Source organism: Microtus ochrogaster, chromosome 19, assembly GCF_000317375.1.
Source record: "Microtus ochrogaster isolate Prairie Vole_2 chromosome 19, MicOch1.0, whole genome shotgun sequence".
Classification (NCBI taxonomy): Eukaryota; Metazoa; Chordata; class Mammalia; order Rodentia; family Cricetidae; genus Microtus; species Microtus ochrogaster.
In genome coordinates, this window is record NC_022021.1 from 54,354,902 (window position 1) to 54,363,479 (window position 8,578).

Here is an 8,578-nt window from a genome sequence, read left to right on the forward strand (position 1 = left end):
AATGAAAACATGGAGGGATGCACCACGGTGCCACGGGCAGAGTGGTTTTGTACGTGGGCACCATTAAGCCGCCTAGGAAAGCAATGGGGATGGTAACAAAGTGAGCTCCTGTGTCGAGGAGGCACTAAGTGCTCACAACGTTGAGAATTAGCTGACCCCGCCATGAAATGTAACGTGGCGAATCCAGCTACCACGCCTGGGAATTAACCACAGTCCGTGTGTAGCAGACCGTGACTCAGAATTATGTTTCTTGGCACATCGGCAGCCACACGCATTCAGAGGGAAAAGTCTTGATATTTTCGGTTGATGACTGAATTGGATTATGCACAGTTGATTTGATTTGCTGTATAGTCAATTTTGCAATTAAGATGACCACAAAAGAAACCAGGCGTTGATAAATTCATGACTTTTAAAAAGTTATGAACTTTTCGTAGCAGATATTCTAGGACCAAAAGACACCAATGTTGTGAAAATGTAGAACTAGTGCAGATTTCTGGGCATTTAACTATTTATTTCTAAATCTAGAGACATCTCTGATAAATAAAGAAGAGTCGCTCACCCAGTGACAAAGACACATCATGGTGGCAGAACCCATGTTTTCTTCTACAGAAAGTGGGATGACTAAAAGTTTTGAGTCTTTTCTCTTCCTTCTTCCTCTTCCTCTGGTCAGAGCTGTAGCCAGAGAATGGTCCCCTCCCCCCACATAAGAACATCTGCAATCTCCCTCCGTCCCCCAGAAAAACATCTATTTATCCAGGGTGCCAAATCCTAGAGAAGGAAGTCTCTTACCCAGGATTCACTCCTGAGAACCAGGAGTGTCTCAGGGAGAAGTCAAAAGTTAAATGATTTTATCCCAAATAAGTAGAAGAGGGGAACACAATATGTACCAATATGAGACAGGCGTTTCTTCCGAGATGAATCTCTGTGGGGAAAATTTAAAAACCTGTTGAAAGGAAGTAGAGAATACCTCTCCGTAGATATTTGGGGTATGTGCGTATAAGAGTACGATAAAACGCCATGAACTAAAGCAACTTGCGGGGGAAAAGGGTTTGTTTCATCTTATATTTCCGGCTAACAGTTCATCACCGAGGGAAGACAGGGCAGAAATCTGGAGGCAGAAACTGATGCAGAGGCCATGGAGGAGTGCTGCCTACTGGCTTGCTCCTCATAGCTTGCTCACCATGCTTTCTAATAGCACCCAAGATCACCAGCCCAGGGATCACCACCCTCAAAGAGCTGGGCCCTCCCCACTCAACCATCAATCAAGACAATGCCCCATGGGCTTGTCCACAGGCTAATCTAGTGTAGGCATTTTCTCAACTGAAGCCCCCACACTCCCAATGAGTTGAGTCTAGCTTGTATCAAGTTGAAATAAAACTAGCCAGTACATGTGTAGTGTGTGTGTGTGTGTGTGTGTGTTGGCTGAATATCAAACCCAAAGTTCTGCATATGTTAGGCAAGTGTTCTAATACGTGCTGACACTGGGAATCTTTTATAAACATGGTGCTTACTTAAAGGCGACTGAATACCAATAATTATCCCTCCCTACTTTCTTCATTTCTACTAAACTTCTACTCCAAATGATACTTCTGTAAGATGAAAACAATTTAAATCTTATTGGAGAAAAAGAATTTACCAAAGTGGCCAAATAAAACCTCCCAAGTAAGCAAGAGAACAGAACAAAAAAAAGAAAAGGCTTTGACACCAGCTGGCAATATCGGTTGCACACAACACAGTCTTTGTTAGGTCACTGTGGAGAAGAGGAAGATGTTCCAGGAGCATCTGTGTGGGCTGCGAGAGACAGAAGCAGGCATCCAGGACCAGAGGCAGCTCTGAGTGTGACTCTGCTCCCAGTTGTTTCATCCTTTCCTCTCTCTTAACCAGTTTCCTGGCTTCCCAGTGGTGTCTTCTCCCTCATAATCAGGTTGCATATGTGCCACACAGAGGTTTCTCACATCCTCTTTAATGAAGACTCTCTCTTCTACTTCAGATCCCCCAGGCTTCCTGCTACAAACCTCCAGCAGATTATTGTTGAAGTTTGAATTCTGATTGGCTTGATTCACCTTTGGGGGTCAAGTTACATCACAGACTATTGTCCAACCAATGTAATGGCTACTCTTTGGCCAGCCGTCTACCCCTGGTCAAATTCATCAAAGCAAATGTGAGGAGGAAGGTAAAATGGTGTGGTCAAGTCCTTTCTCCTCAGAGAGGGCTGGAGGGTTGGTGTGCTTTGGTTGCAGCTCGAGGACGTGTTCTTCTTGTTTGTTTCATTTTTAACAAATTTGTATTCATTAAATCACTGGTTCATTCAAATGCAAGCCCTACTACAAAGGGTTTGAAGAGACATGCTAGTCTGTATTCAATATATGATGATCACATAGTTGAGAAAATACAGTCATACAAAGAGGGAAACGAATGAGGAAGAAAAAGACAGGGAAAAAATAGCATGTATAGTATATTGCCACCCAACTTTGGAAAATTACTAAATGGTCTAGTTGTATCTCACAAATATTTATGCTCCTAGATGTAATAATATCACAAAGTGGATTCTTCCGTAGGTGATTTGATCATGAGGGCAGAGTTCTCACAAATCCAACTAGTGGTATCATGGACGGTCCTCCAGAATCCCGTTTGCCCCTTGTTCCTTGGGAGGATGTTCAAGAAAGCAACTTCTTTGAAGGAGAGAGGGATGCCTCACCAGACACTGCATCTCTAGCTTTAAGAGCTGGCGGTCATAATTTTCAATTGTGTATAAATTACTTAGCCTAAGGTATAAGCCTACCCACTGTTGCGGCGGTGGGTAGGAACTAAGAGAGTGAGCAGCGATTTTGTTTCTTTTAATCTGAGATTCTCAAATTTAACAGCGAGTGGCTTTACACAATAGAAAAGCCCTGAAAGAAGAGACCATTTACAGTAGGCAGGGTTGTGGAACAAACCTGTGAAAACCTGTTCCTCAGCAGGGACAGGGTCTTTTCTCCACGTTTTGCTCGGGGGCAGCCTTAACAAGGAAGGGGAGTCTAGATTATATTTCAAGGCTTCTTTTGGTCGTGAGTTTGTAATGATAGAAGAGGATGACACAGGAAACAATCATTAAGAAGGCGACATTTTAGGGCCAGGTGGCAATGGTGCAAGCCTTTAATCCCAGCACTCGGGAGGCAGAAGCAGGCAGATCTCTCTGAGTTTAAGGCCAGCCTGGTCTACAGAGTGAGTTCCAGGACAGGCTCCAAAGCTACACAGAGAAAAACAGAGAGGGGGGGCAACATTTTATATAACTAAAACCATAAATTCCTCATTTTTTGTTTATTGTCCATGTTTAGACATGAAGTACATGGGAATGCAGGCTCAATGATTTTTCTTTCTTTTTTTTGTTTTTATTTTTGGTAACATTTCTGATATCCTCAAGTCTTCTGAGGTTCTCAATTTACTAATTTCTTTTGTCTTCTTTCTTTTGATGACGGAGCAGCAAAAAGTCCTTGGACCCTTGTTTCTGGCCCACAACAATGAGCCAGCTCTATGGGAGAGAAGTGAACGGGCTGTGCTGGATGGTGTGGCCTGGATAACAGAACAGAATGGATAAACACCTCAGACCTGAATCGTTCTGTTTAAAGAGCAAGCGCTGTCCCATACCTGGTAAACACCTGCCACGTTAAAGCACCATGCAAAGCATGTATGTGATGGGACCTTTTTGAAGAAAAGAGGTTGGTTCTACAGGAACTCACCACTCTTGACACTTGACTTGGTTAACTCATCAGGGAGGAACAGAAGGGATTCCCGGTGCTTTGACTTCTGTAGGGAAGAATGTTGTGTGCATCACCAAGATGGTGATCCCGAAAACCATTTACAATATTCAATTAACCGTAATTAAAGCACTCAGTAGGAAGCTCCTCGCTGACTTGATAATAGCAAAAATTGGTACTTGGCGTTCCCAGTGGACGAGAGAAAAGATAATAAGTACCCCCAATGTAAAGAAAATCGAAATGAAACCAATTATGACCAAATTATATTGTGCACATAGAAGCACAAGTTGAATCAAGAATATTTAAGATTTTGACAAGAAAAATTACAAAGAGATATAATAACATCTTAACCATTAATTGATCATCTAATCCAGTTTAGTTCATGGAAAAGAATTGGTTTATAAACCTTTACATTGCACATAGGTTGACAAGGGACCATGGTCTATTAAAATGCTGCATATTTGGAATAACTAGGAAAGCCTAATTTTCTGTTAATATAGTTAATAACGAACCATAATTGATTCTATTACTAATAGTCTTATTAAGAAGGCAGTTAGCTAGTCATTTAGTCCATCTTTTCCCAGTCATATATTCACAAATATTAATGCTAATTTGACTTACTATATTTAACTTTTTGCAATTTTAAACTATCCTGTACCAACCAATTTTTATAACATTTAAAACTGGTTTTTTTTTTTACTTCTTTATAGTTTTTTTTTCTCAACTACTTTTAAAATATCCTTCATCCATTTCTCCTCCTCCACATACGGGAAGTTGTGCAATCAACTCTAGACTTAGAAGGATTCTCCAGTATTGAACTAAGGGGTAAGCGATGGGTTGCATAAACATGCTGACAATATAGTACATCTGAAGCACAGAGCTCCCGATGCGTTTCACCTGACCCAACCTCTCTGTTAGGAGATGGAAATATGTTAAATGATATTTCAGATTCACTAACACTTAAGTCTACAACCCAAGCCAATCTCTGCCAAAGGAAAATTAATGAATTCATTATTCAATGTTATTCATTCAAGTGTTAGTAAAATCTCCATTCTAGATACTCAAGTCTGTTCTTCTATTCTTCTTATCAACTCCCTTAAACTTGTGCTTTTAAAAAATGTTTAAATATTTTTGAACAAAGCCTTTATTTTTATTATCTTCAGACAACTAAACACAATCTTTTCTAATGAGAACAGCTTTGAAAAGGCACAAATAAGATGCAAACACTTATGTACATCTATGTAAGCACGTATATACACAAATGTAGACATGCGTTGAACTATATGCACACATTTTTTAAAAAACCATGACCACATGGTAACTGATTTAAGGACTGCCTAACAGTATGGATATATTATGCTTAATTTGGTAAGCGCTGTATTGTTCTTACAATACTAAACTAAACATTTAGTCTTTAGTTTTCTCATACATCATTTTATACCCTAAGTGCTCCTTTGAGTTGAGTTTCTGCAGGTAGAGATTCACGCATGCTCATGCATACCCTGCCCCAGGAAAGGTGGTTTCATTTCTTTCATTGCCGGGGCAGTGTATGGAAGTATCAGATGACTATTCAGGATAACTCTGTGTTTTCTTGTCTGAAAGATGAAAGGAGACACTGGCTGCCATTAGTATTTTTGATATTAGCAATGTAGAAAATGCTCTGTATGACATTTCTTTTTTCCTGAATTCCCAGATCATTTCAGGGAGCAAGGGTGCTGATCTTCTGTTGGTTCCACACTCAGTATTGCAGGTATTTCTTCTGCTGTCTTTTAACGTATTCACAGTAATCTTGTGGTTATTTGAAAATGCTTGTTTTTAAATATAAGTGTTTAAATCAATTTTGACAAGTTTCAAAAAGAAATCCTCTTGAGAGACCGAGGGTATTTTGCCCATTTTTTTTTTCAGTAACACTGTTTAAATGGCTCTCATTTTCAGACTGCTCACAGGAATGCAGAGAGAGAGAGAGAGAGAGAGAGAGAGAGAGAGAGCAGTTCTTTCATTCTCTGAAAAGCTCTAAAACAGCGGGAAGGCGGGAGGCAGAGGCAGGCAGATCTCTTGAGTTCCAGGTCAGCCTGGTCTGTAGAACAAGCTGCAGGGCAGCCAGAACTACACAGAAAAACCCTGTCTTGAAAAGTGTAAACAAACAAACAAACAAGAAGGAAGAAAAGCACCAGGCAAGCTATTGTGGTGGAAAACAAAAGAGCAGTCAGTCAAGGCTGAGTGTGTGTGACCAGCAGCAGACAGAGCTGCAGTAACCTTGGAGCTTTGTCCTAAAAACAAGGTCCTTGAGTGGGAACTGTGGGCGGGGTTTGTCTGCAGTAGCTAATGGGTTTGTTTGGGTAGCATGACTGTCTGCCGTTGGCATTAGATGGTGCAGTTACATCCTGCATCTCCACTAGAGAATCTGTGTGTCCAGTCCAGAAGCAGACTCTGGTTTGCAGGGTACTGACTTAGCCTTACTACTCCTGGCCATCTAGTTACGTTCTCTACTCACACAAAAGCAGTGGCCTGGGCTGACAGACCTCACCAGAGAGTGCCTGGATGCTGACCTCCACGGTTCCCAGCAGACTCCTAGTTTGTCAAGGTGTAGGCCTACCGCATCCTTTATAGGCCTGTTCCTAGCCAGCTGGCAAGCCATTGCAGCCACTCTCCCCAGGCAATCAGCCAACAGCCCAGAGCTCTAAGCTATTTCGCACTGCAACATTCAGTTGACTTTAGTTTTGAGGTGCTAGCTACATTCTGTTAATTGGGACACTCTTCAAAGACTTCCAGAACTTGGGAAGCACCCATTCTCCCATCAATTTCCAGGGCAAATGGATAGTCCTGTCACACACGTTTTCAGCAAGAAATGCAGAAGAGGACTAAAGATTTTTTTTTTCACTTTACTTAGCTCCGTGCAGCAGAAATGAGGCAAGGAAACTGTCAGTCATTTCTAAGGATGACAATTTTCCCTGCTTGACAATGTGCAATATAAAACCCCAGCTATTTGACGAGCCACCGTCTGCCCCCCATAAGAAGGCGTGTATTGAACAGCAGAGCAGAGGGCTTTGCTTAGGCATGATAATTGAGGGATGGCGTTCGCTCATCAAGATTACCTGGGCACCCGGTTTTCCTAGTTTCCAGATAGAAGGCACTGAGCAACAACTCTGCTGCTTACAGCTGCGAGCTGAAAGGGAGTATGAGGAGGTAGTTACCCATATTCAACAGGGACCAGGGACCCTTGCCACTCCAGGGTGAACCAGGAAGGCTTAAGTTAGGAAGAAACACCTGCCACAGCACACAGGGGATCTGCTCTTCTGCAGTCAGGTGACCTCATACAAGACTCTAATGGACGTGTCACTGGTGAATCTTCACATGTAGACCAGAGTCCGAATGGACAACGTCCAGTTTCTAAAACTCCATGCTTTAAAGTATTGAATTAAAAACCCACATTGGTTATTTATGATTGAATATACCCAATTAAAAGAAATCATTTTCAAAACTATCAAGTTTCTTAGCATTTCCTAGGACTCACGTTCGGTAACTGGGTGACTAGACAGAGTAAAATTAACCAACTGGACAGCTGACCGGGAGCCAAAGTAAGGTAAGGCTTGAAAAACGGGGCATGGCCTATACTAGCTCCTTTAATACCAACTCCATATCTTCTTAGACATAGCAAGTTGGATTGTGTGGGAGAGTTGCCATTTGATCAGAAACTTGAGCACATGGTGAGATTGCCAGAAAAACAGATGAAACAGAGGGAATTCTAGGTAGAAAGAAGAAAATAAACACAGATACCTGAACAGAAAAGTTAGATACTTGAGGAATTCCTAAGTTCAAGTGCCTAGAGGCAACAAATCTACTTTGTCTGTGCTCCTGGTTGGGATATTAAGTTATCCTGTCCACAGACACTCACTGAACACGTATCCTGTAAGATGCACCATGGCTGCTGATACAGCCATTCAGAGATGCGTCTGTACAATCGTTCTCATACAGGTTTTAACTAGGCACTTTCGATAATAAAAGAAGTGCGCATTCATGTTTTGTATACATTCCTGGGCTTCTGTGTGCCCAGGGACACACATCCACACACATGTATGTGGCGACCAGAGATCATGTCTGTTGTTTGCCTGCACCGCTCTCTTCTATCCCTCTAAGACAGAATCCTTACTGAACCTGGAGCTCAATTATTGGCTAGAGCAGCTCATCAGCGAGCTCCTGGGATCTGCCCGCCTCTGCCAGCCAGCTCTGGGGTTACAGACTGTGCCTCCATGGACGGCTTTCTGTGTCAGTTGCTGGAGGTCCAAACTCGGGTTCTCATGCCCGCACACTCGACAGTTTATCCCCGAGTCATCTCCCCAGCTTCTTACATAAATAATATATAAATACTGAATTCATAGGTGAGGACAAAGATTAAAAAAATCTTGTCTAAATTTACAGACTTGGAAGGCAGTGTGTCCTCTGGCTCCTCAGACTGAGTGATATAAATTTGGAGGAACACAGAAGCAATCACGATTAGCTCAAAGCAATGTTTAAATTGATCTTCCCAGTGAAAAGGCATTAGGAAAAGCCATCTGAAGAACACCTGTTTAGGTGCACTGGCATCAACAATTAGCGTCTTCAGGGAAGGGGGAGTTGTCGACAGCCTTCGTTCCAATGAGAGGCAACGGGTGCTTAGTGCTTTTATGACTGTCATCAAGAACATTTACCAGGGCCAGAGGAAAATAGTCACACCCACCTCTTAATCTTGAAGAGGAGGCAGCTCCCTGAAGTCACTCACTTAATTAGCCTGGGCTCGGGGCAGGGCCCCCGCTGGTCCTCTGAAGGATTCTGTGGGCTTGACATTTTTCCTCTTTATGCAA